The sequence below is a fragment of the Cyprinodon variegatus genome, unplaced genomic scaffold (genome assembly GCF_000732505.1).
Source record: "Cyprinodon variegatus isolate N-32 unplaced genomic scaffold, C_variegatus-1.0 Scaffold17, whole genome shotgun sequence".
Lineage (NCBI taxonomy): Eukaryota > Metazoa > Chordata > Actinopteri > Cyprinodontiformes > Cyprinodontidae > Cyprinodon > Cyprinodon variegatus.
This window is the reverse complement of record NW_015150470.1, coordinates 1,129,560-1,140,691: the sequence shown is the minus strand read 5'-3', so window position 1 is coordinate 1,140,691 and position 11,132 is coordinate 1,129,560.

Sequence of the window (11,132 nt, the reverse complement as noted above, 5' to 3'; positions counted from 1 at the left end):
GACAGCTTCTTGTTCCTGCAGTGGCTGCAAGGGATCCCTGATGGGACAATGCGTGCATCCCAAACTGAGCTATGGATAAGTAGGAGTTATTTTTGTGGTTTTGTCTTTTTTGGAAGTTTACATCTGCTTAAACATGCAATGCACAGATCTAAAGTGCCATTATGCATCTTCTTATATAGTCTCAAAACTAATCTGAACGTGTATTTTCTAACCCAGATATACAATTTCAAAGGTTAGATGTGGAAGCTTTTACACTGGAAAAAAAATGCAGCGATTTTGGCATTTACTTAATCACATTTAGCTATTAACACAATTATTTTATGTCCTAGCCTGCTTGAGACAATTGCGTTAAAGTAAATAAATAGGATTAAGTAAATGCCAAAAATGGTTGCATTACTTTTTTTCAGGGAAAAGGGTGTGCAGCTGCATTTGGATTTACTGGATCTCTACCTCAGCTACAACATAACTTCTTTCTATTATGCAAACTTTTAAGCAATAGACCACATGTTCAGATTGAAGTTACTCCACCTAAGTTCTGCCAGGTGTAAGGTTAGATTCAAAATTGAGAAGCTCTGCAAAAAAAAAAAGTAAAACATGCAAAATAATGCATAAACCAAAGCTAATTCATTTCCTATCATAAAGTAAATTAATTTCTATTTTAGGCTGTTTTATTGCTGTGATAACATCAGTAAAGAAAACACTCCCTGGTTTGTGTTTGTCTGCAAGTATTTGAGAGAAGTGTGTTAATTATGAGAGGACCTTTACATATTTTTTCAGTGGTGAGGGATGAAAACAGAATTTAATCTAATGTGTTGTTAAATAATCAAGCTCTGCAGGATGTGTATTAAAAGTGAAGCACTTCATCAATATCATTAGAGATTAAGTTTATTTTGTTCCTTAAGAAAACTGTAATTTGAGTGGCAGTAATACTAATGTCATACAGCTCCTCTGTTATCTTGGTGTTTGTAAAATAGAGAGAATACAGCCTGTCTCCATGGAAGATGAGGTATGCAGTTCAATTTGTAATTCAATTCAATTCAGTTTATTTCTATACCGCTGAATTCACAACACATGTCATCTTAAGGCACTTTACAATTCATCCAGATGATACAGTCAAATAGATTCAAAGTTTTCTATCTAAGGAAAACCAGTTGATTGCACCAACTCATTGACTCAAATGCAATCCCTCACACCAAGCATGCTTGTAGCGACAGTGGAGAGGAAAAACTCCCTTTTAACAGGAAGAAACCTCCAGCAGAACCAGGCTCAGAGTGAGCGGCAGTCTGCTGAGGCTAACTGGGGTTTAAGGAGACAGAAGCAGACATAGAAAAAGAAGTAGAGATACAGAAGGCGACTGTAAACCAGCTCCACAGGCGGCCCTGTCCAAGAAACACACAGCCAGGCAGATGAGCTCCAAAATTTGAAAAAAATGTGATAGCAGTCTCAACAGGAACGCAAGGATACATGTAAATGGTTCCCTGTTTATATTTGATTTGGTATCCTGAAATAGCCAGTTCAGAGTGTTTTGTTTCTTTTTTGTCATTTTTTTATACATTAGTAAATCTGGGTTAAAATAAGTCCACCATTATACCATAATAGTTTTGTACTTTACTAATTTGGGCTCATTTTTTTCAGAATGAGAATGAGCTTTAGGTTTTTGCACACAAAGAAGGAATCACACATCAGTTCCACTTTACTCACTGTAAAGACATTTGGAAAATTAATATCTAAAAAGAGAAAAAGAAATGTAGTTTTGTTCTTTGCCAAATATAAATACATGTGTTTACTAATGAGATAGACAAGGTGGTATTTTCCAAACATACATGGTATTTATCTGGGAGCTTTGGCTGTTAAGTGTCCATCTAGAGAAGTGGACAGTAGGTGTCTTTTTATTGCCTGTTTTTGTTTCTTTCTTTGTTTTGTTTTGCATCTCAGCTACCCTTTTCTAAAGCCAATTCAAGACTTTGAAAAAACTTTTTAAGCTGACATCTTTAAAATTTGGCAGAGATGTGAAACAGTAATATTTAGAAAAAAAAGTCTCACTGAAATGTCTTTCATAAAAATTTATGTATAATGTAAATTATACAAAGCTTAGGTGGAAGTTCACCTGAAAAACCTAAACTGATATGGGCATCCAATCAGAGGTCCATCAGTGTCATTGGACCTCACTTCCTAGAAGCCTAATCAGCATTCAGAGTTCAATTTAAAAGGCTTTTAAACCCATGACTCATCCTGTTGGCAGTTTACACCACCAGTCAACAGAAACATACCCTATTGGATGTTTAACTCCTCCTCTACTCATACTGCATTCCCTGGAGCATCCCCATTCGGTCCGATAGAAGACCGTCATGTTGAGCCTGGTTCTGCCAGGTTTTTTCACCAATTGGAGTTTTTTTCTTTCCACTGTCACCTCTGCTTGCTCATAATAGAAGGTTCATGTGAACCTGCATTTTTCCAAGCTGGAAATCCATCTTTCCAGGCTCAAGCCCTCCCTGAGAAAGCTCCAGGTGTTAACTTGATGCAATCATCTGAGTCTCACTGCGAAAGCTCAAGCAGATCGCTTTGTCAACCTTCAGCCCATAAAAAAGAACCATTTTTCATCCAGATGGTTTTCATTTTCATCATGATGGGATCCCTGTGGTAAACAGAGGGTCCAAATACATTAGAAAATAAATACATTAAATTCCTCATTCAGCTCCTGCTGAACCTTCTCCAATGCCAATCATCTTGCAAGATCCCCTTCATCCAGCTGTCTGTGGGAAGACTACTCTAATCCTTTTCTAGGATACTCATCCAAGCAAATGTTGATTCACAGCATTGATGTCTTCTGGTGGTGTCCGAGCACCAAAGAACTTATTTAATTTTTGTCTTTATCTGCTTCTGTCTCCTTGAACCCCAGTCGGCCTCAGCAGATGGCCGCTCACACTGAGTCTGGTTCTGCTGGAGTGTAAAAGGGAGTTTTTCCTCTCCACTGTCGCTACATGCATGCTTATCTCTCTGATTACAGAGAGATAATGGGTCCGTGCAATCAGCTGGTTTTCCTTTGATCAAATATTTTGAAGTATATGATTGTGTTACCTGTATAAATAAATTTGATATAACTGCAGCCTTTCTCCGTGTGAGTCTCTCCAGGTTTAATTGTCAAAACTCTGTTGATGTTTTTGAAAAAATTTATCAAACAAATGTTGTTTTGAATGGGCTCTTAGTCAGACATGGATCATTGCCCTTTCTTCATAATTATTTTGCTTATAAATCACACTTCCGTTTTTTTTATGGATTTGTCTTCTTGCAAAACCCATAAACAAGTTTTATCATTAAATTGTGTTTAATAATTTACAGGTCCCTTTGTATTTGTGTTATCATTCATAATTTTCCCTCATCAGCCCATGCCCTGTCCAGACCACAGCGCATTTTGTTGATTAGACTCAACTGTTCCTGCACAGTAAAAAAAAAAAAGGGTATTCAAAATACAGAGTTACCCTGTTTTATTCTAAATAGAATATTTACAACTATACTGAGTGTAAATCTGCTCAGGTGTTGGAGTTAATAGTCAGTAAAAAACATTGACAGGCATGTATGGTGTTTTTAATCTGAAAAACTCACACCGAAAGAAAAGACAATTATAAGAATTTTATTGATACAATTACTGTAGTCCTTGGCGCTCAGATCTCGGCAGAAAACAGTGCTGAATTTTGATAGATATGCATGACCAGGAGTAAAGAACAGGGTTGATTCCCCCAGGCCTGAAACTGGTGGTGGAGTGGAGAGGATGAGGGTGGTTGGTCCATAGACTGCTGGCTGGCGAGACGGTATGCTGAGATACATGGAGAAATCCAAAGGGCTGCGTGAGCTGATACTAGAGCTTCACTCAGAGACCTGGAAGATGGAAGTCCAGCTCGGATAACACAGGTTGAGAGAACCTGTCCATGATGAGCAAGCATGAAGCGAAAGTGGAGAGGAAAGATTCCCCGTTGGGAAGAAACCTCTGGCAGAATCAGGCTTGACATGGCGATCTTCTGGCGGTTGAAATGAGAATCAGAATTTATCAGAATGAAACTCTGATAAAGCTTCAGCTATGATGATGATGATTCTGAATTGAAGTCCGACAACTGCATGCTCTTTGGGAAGCAGACAGAGATGTGGATTTGGAGACCTTTTAAGATGAACTATGGATGCTGATTGGCCCGTGATGGAGGCAAATAGTAAACCTTTCTTCAGTTTAACTTACGCCTAGGCTCCATTACTCTATGTCAGGGGTCTTCAACGTTTTCCAGGCCAAGGACCCCCAAACTGATGGCAAGATGGAGCGGGGACCCCCTAATTATATATATTGTATGAAATTGTGTTATATCAAACTGGTCCTATAGTCACTATATTACAGATAAAGTAATGTTACAACAGTAATTTTGCCCAGGGATTATTAAAGTATTTCTGATTCTGATTCCTGGTTGATGGGACAGGTGTTGTAAATGAAACGGTGCCCAGCCCCTCCATTTATCTGTTTACTACAGTGTGTTGAATTCATTTTAATGTGGATTTAAAGATATTTCAATTAGTGGGAAAAAATTGCAGGGGGAATATATAAAAAAAAGTCTAATCAACCAAAACTTTCGCGACCCCCATGCAGTACCTCCGTGGACCCCCTATGGGTCACGGACCCCCTGTTAATGATGGCTTCATATGTGATATCACATGTTTGTCTCTCCTCATCCAGAGAACAAATGGATTTGATTGATATTTGTTCTGTCAACAAAGACAGATCCTCGATTAGCACATTTCTACACTTAGAAGGGGCCAACATGGAGTTGTTTTCACTATACTAGAATATGCACTGAGATAAAACTAATCAGGTTAGAAATACCTTTTGAAACCAGCGCCCCAGCGAGTGGTAAACACACTTTTCTCTAATCCATTTTCCTTTACTCAAAAGTTTTTATTTTGGTCTGATGTAATATTCTAAGTTTAATTGCGTTAATTGTTTTTATTAGCTGTAAGGGGAAAAACAGTCAGAACTAGCAGGCAGAAAGACTGGAAAACATCAATTGTGTTTCATTATTCAAAGTAATGTGTTTTACTTAATGGACTGTGTTGTTGAAGCAAATGAACTTTTCAATAATATTCTCATTTATTGAATGGCACTGTGTGTGCAGAAATATGGGCAATAAAATTATTAGCAAGTTTTTAAAAAAATCCTAAATATGATCTTAAAACTTGAACTTTAAACAGAAGACTGCAAGGGGTATTTTATTTATTTATGTATTACTTTGGTGTGTCTTGGAAATTTAATGTCTTGCAAAAGGATTTGTATCCCTTCGCTTGAACTATTATAACCAACTTTTATGTTTTTAGTTAGATGCATGGTACTCTAAGACAGCCATAACTAGCACTATTTTTCTTTTACCTGAAGACATGCAAGGACCAACAGTGGCTCTTCTTTCTCAGGAACCTCAAACAGACTGGACTCTGTTCACAATTTTAATAAGGCCAGGGGGTGGCGATGAAGACACAGCGGGATTTTGGGATGTTATATGTGGGAACTGGACTCACATGTCCAGAAAAGGGTCTCATGCATTTCTACGGATCCTTTCCAACTAGGAAATACACTATTTGTTCCATGTCCATCAGGAAAACCACTCAGGAACATTACATCTCAAACTAATAGACTCAGGAACATTATTTTTTTCCAAAGCTATAAATCAGTCAGTCTCCATGCAGGTGAACACCAAACACCCCTGCTTAACATCTAATAAACCTCCAGCCCATTGCTTCAGCACAGGCTGCATTTCATGTTAACACTGAAGGGTATTTCCTTGTTTTTATGTTTACATTTTAAAATCTCTTCTCAGAAGGTTTGGTTTTTTAATTTATGTCTGCATGTCACATGTTCATTTTGAGCAAAATATTTTTAGCAATCTTATATTTTGGTTACATAATCACAACACTGAGTTTTGATTCCAAACCAGGATAAGTTTAGATATAAAGCCTTAGCAAAAAGCTAATTCTATCAGGCGTTGGGTGCAGGAGTTTCCCCTACATAGGGTTGTCGGTTCAAACCAGTCATTGTGTCCTTGGTCTAGACACTTCACCTGCATTGCCTGCTGATGGTCATCAGAAGGCCCGATGGGGCCAGTGTAGCTTGCTACCATCATTGTGTGAGTGTGTGTGAGAATGGGTCAATAAATTAAGGTAGTGTAAAGCACTGATTTGGAGGTGCTATATTAGCACAGGTCATTTACCATTTAGATCTAAGCATAAGACTAAATAGTTTAGTTAAAGTCCAGACGTAAATCTAATTCAGAGTCTGAATTTAAAAAAGGAGCAAGCTTTTTTGTAAAGTAAAATGAGCAACATATTCCAGTTTCCTGATTTCTGATGGATCTTATTACTGAGGCAAAAATAAATAGAAAACTATTTTTTGAATTCTGGTTGTAATTTCCCATTTTGCTGTTCTTCCCCATATCATGCTATGAAAATCCATCAGCTTACCAAGGAAGTTTGGGGGTTGGACCATCTGAAAAAAGTTGAAGGATTATAACTACTTTTACAAGACTTGCTTTTTGTACGGCTCCACATTACGATGAAAGATTGTTAAGGTTTCTGCATGTGGAAGCTCATCTGTCTTTTCCATTCCTGACTTATTCTCTTTGAATGATCCAGATGAAGAATATGAGATGTCACTAAAACCTTGTAAAGGGACTATTTCTTTTAATAAAATCCTCTCCAGTTTCTGTGCAGTTTGATGCATATCTTTTTATCCCTTGTACACCCCTATAAGGCAGACATTTTCCCTAATCAGCAACACTTCTGCTTAACCCCAAGTGAGGGAAAGGAAGTATTATTTACACTGATGTTACAGAGAAAAAAGAAAGCTAATCTATATATCTTTTTATGTGCAGAAACATGACAACAGTTTTAAAAGATCTGCAGCTTACAGTATTGAATTGTACCATCATACTGAGAGGCTGCTGTGTGTACTTGGGCTGCTCTGCTTTGCTTCATAAAGAAACTGGGTGCATTTCACTTTATCTATTCACTGTTTTCAAAATCCTATAGAAAAAATCTTTAGAAGTTAGTTTACATCCAAAGCTACAATGCAAGTGCGTAATAGCAGCACATTTGGGAAGTACTGCATAAGGATCTGTACTCGCTCAGCATGCTGATGGAGAAGTCGTGTGATTTTGACAGTGTCAAATGGATGCACTGATTGTCACATTGAAGACCAGTGTCTCTCAGTTTGAGAGCAGGTTATGAACATGTTATTTAAGACTGGAAGAAAGTGTCTCTTAAATAATTTATTTTAGCATTGATGTATATTTGTTGTTAAGATACTTAAAGTATTTATTATAAAGAAATATGGGAAATTAATCATATCAGCAATGTGAATTTACGATGCATTTTGTACCTAAAGAAGCTCATTTTCTTCCCTGAATCTAAATGATCTTAGTGGCCACTCTTTGTTTTGATTTAAGAGGCAAAATGTTCCAACTCCAATTTTTAGGATTAAGTCAGTTTGTTGTTTTTTTTTCTTATGATAACCAATTCTTTTATTATTAACAGGTTCCCTCGAAGTATCATTTGTTTCACTTAGAAACATTTTGGCTCTCCGATCCTCTTCCTGTCTGTATTGCTCCACAAATGCAGTCAGTTAATCTTTTTTGGCTTTAAATGTTATAAAGCATTTATACGTGTATACATTTTACATGTTTTGCGTTTCTTAGACTTAGACTTAGACATACTTTATTGTCATTTGTACAAACATAGTGAATAGAAAATGAAATTTCGTTTAATACAGCTCTCAAGACATTTTCATTTCTTAAAGTGCAGCAGTGATTAAGGATAACAGACCTTAATAACCACATTTGGTCATTGGGGGTATGGGGATACTATAGTAGTGTGAAATTCCAGGTCTGAGAAACTTTTGGTTTTGAGGACATTTAAAAAAAGCCAGTATTCCTACAGCTTTTAATTAGTATATTTTAACCATTAAACATTGTTTGAATTGAAGCATCTTCACAATTGAAACAGCCATAGATTTCCATATTGTTGAGGCCGGTTTCAATATAATGGTCAATTGATGTTTTTTATAACATCAATTAACTAAACACTTCAATTTCCATATGTATAAGTTCATACACACATGTTTTATAAGCAAATAACAAAAAAAAACCTTAAGAGCTACAGTACAGAATAGAATGAAATACCATGGAACGAACAGAACAGAATAGAATAGAGCAGAATAGAATAGCATAGAATAGAACTGAACATAATAGAATAGAACAGAACTGAATAGAATAGAATAAAACAGAACAGAATAGAATAGAGCAGAATAGAATAGCATGGAATAGAACTGAACATAATAGAATAGAACAGAACTGAATAGAATAGAATAAAACAGAACAGAATAGAATAGAGCAGAATAGAATAGCATAGCATAGAACCGAACATCATAGAATAGAACAGAACTGAATAGAATAGAATAAAACAGAACAGAATAGAATAGAGCAGAATAGAATAGCATAGAATAGAATCGAACATAATAGAATAGAACAGATCTGAATAGAATACAATAAAACAGAACAGAATAGAATAGAACAGGACACAATGGAATATAATACAGCAGAATAGAATAGAATAGAATATAACATAACATAATAGAATAGAAAAGAATAAAACAGAACAGAATAGAATAGCATGGAACAGAACAGGACAGAATAGAATAGAATTATGTTTAACGTAATTAAATTCGACCATTCTTATGATATGTGCTGCTGACTGTCATGACTGTCCTACATGAACAGAAATGTCAGTGGCTGGCATGCATCCATCCTGGAAATAAAGTTCTTATGGATGCATTCAATTTCTATGAGGAAAAGAAAATTGAATCTTAGTTTTTTTATTGGAATCTGCAGTTGTAGGTCTGCAGGTCTTTTGTTTAGTTTTGTTTTTTAAACAGGGCAAAAAGGATTTATAGCAACACTGAACAGTTTGATTAAATGATGTTGCATTCCAGTTAGTTTTACTGACACCCAAAGTAAAATGAAAGAAATCAGATTGCTTCAGGATTTGATTCCTAGAGTGTGAAAGGCTATCTTTTTTTTTTTTTTTTTGTCCTTCCTCTAATGAAGGTCAATGCTGAGCCTCATCATCATCATCATCATCATCATGTGTTCACATACAAACATTAAATCATATTATATTCTGAATTTCATTTACCACATATAAACAAAAATGTATATAAGAACACACTGAGGCACACTATCTGCCCTCGCGCTCCCCAGCCTCTGTTGCCTAGGATACAGATGTGATGGAGGGGGTGCATCACATTACACGTCAAATAGGTTGCTAGAGTGGCTGCAAGAGGATTTGTGGTATCTTTACCGCCCTCCTGCGCTCTCAGCAGAGAATGCGTTTTCTCTTTTGCAGTTTAATTCTGCCTAGTAACTCAATATGCTGACTTTTCTGGTTGCAGACAGCCAGCCCTGAATTTCTAATGAGATACCTCACTCTGTGAAGCCTCACAAGAGACAAAGATGAAAAGTTCAACATGAATAATCATCTACTAGATCACAGTGGAAGTTTACAGCCCCATTAGAAAGTTTTATGTTTAGTAAATTATTTCACAGCCGCACAGAGTTAATATCCCAGTTCTACCTATGAAGGATTAATGCCATCTTCTGCTTTCTTTTTTTACTAATAACCTTTAAGTGTGGTATGCACAGTGCAGCTCTCCAGTAATATTCCACCTGGCTTAAAATTAATCCACCTGACAACATAAAAGGTGTAAAAGCTGTTAATTCAGCTTCAGCAGCATTAGACTTTCTGGGATATATTCTGCCATCCTTCAAATACACCTTGCAAAAAAATGTGACAGTATCATATTTTTCTGCTACTATTTCTGCTATAACTTATGACCTAAGAAATAAGGGATATGTAAAATTTATTCTTGGTTTTACATGTTTTTGAAATAATAAACTATTATTCAGAAGAAGAAAATCAATATTTAAAGAATTCATAATCCTTAAAAAAATTAAATTTCAAAGCTGCTTCTTATGTTCAAATATCATTTGTTTTAGATGCCCAGAAGGCTGGAAGAGAAATTACAACAATATTTAAATGCTATTATTAACAATTCATTGCAACAGCTTTGCTTATGTAGCAACTGAAGTTCATTTCAGATGTTGGTTTTCTAATGATTTGTTTTCTTCCCCTGAGGCTATTTATTCCTCTTTATATTTTTATAAATGAACGGAAACACCTTTACCATTACCACCGTATCCATTTAAAAGACGCAAAAGTAAAATATATGAACCTGTTTATAAGTATTTGCTACTACTGACTCATTAAGGGCAGTGAAACAAATGTGTAGTTTGCAGATGAGGGATATTTCAATTTCTGCATTGTATCCACAAAATCTAAAACACATTCTCTGGAATATAGTTTAGTTTATTCATTCTAATTGATGTGCTATTTTTAAATATTAAAAACATCGAGTAAAAACAGGCCACGTACATATATACACAGCAGCAGAAGCAGGAATTTGGGCAGAAATGAGCAGGGCATCGTTGTGCTTTTAGATAATACATGGCAGCAAAATAATAAAACCAAAGAAATATGTAAGGCAGCAATACAAAAACACAGCCCATAAATCTTCAGGGCATTTGTTACTGTTAAGTCTGCATATTTGACATGGAGGACCTGGGGTTGAAATCAGGTTGTGTCAGGAAGGAAATCAGGTGTAAAAGCTGGCAATTTTGTGTGGAAGTTATATTGAGTTTTTTAATTCTCCAGACCTTCCAAACGACTTTTTTAGAACTTATAAAACTGAACAAAAATGAACAGATCAGTTTCTGTAACTCGTGGGAAAATGGCAGGAACTTAGATTATACTTTACAGAAATTTTACTGAACAGGTTTCTTAAAGGGGGAAAAAAAGGTAACTTTTAAATCAATTTAATGAAACTGATGTTACTTTCAGGGACATAGGGGTTTACAGTTTGCTTTAATGGAAATAAGACACTACTTTCCTGAAATTTGCAGGCTACTTTTCCCATTCTTACCACCGCAGAATACTTTCCTTGAATTTATAGTTTATTTTCTAAACATTCACATAAAAATTATGATACTTAAAGATTT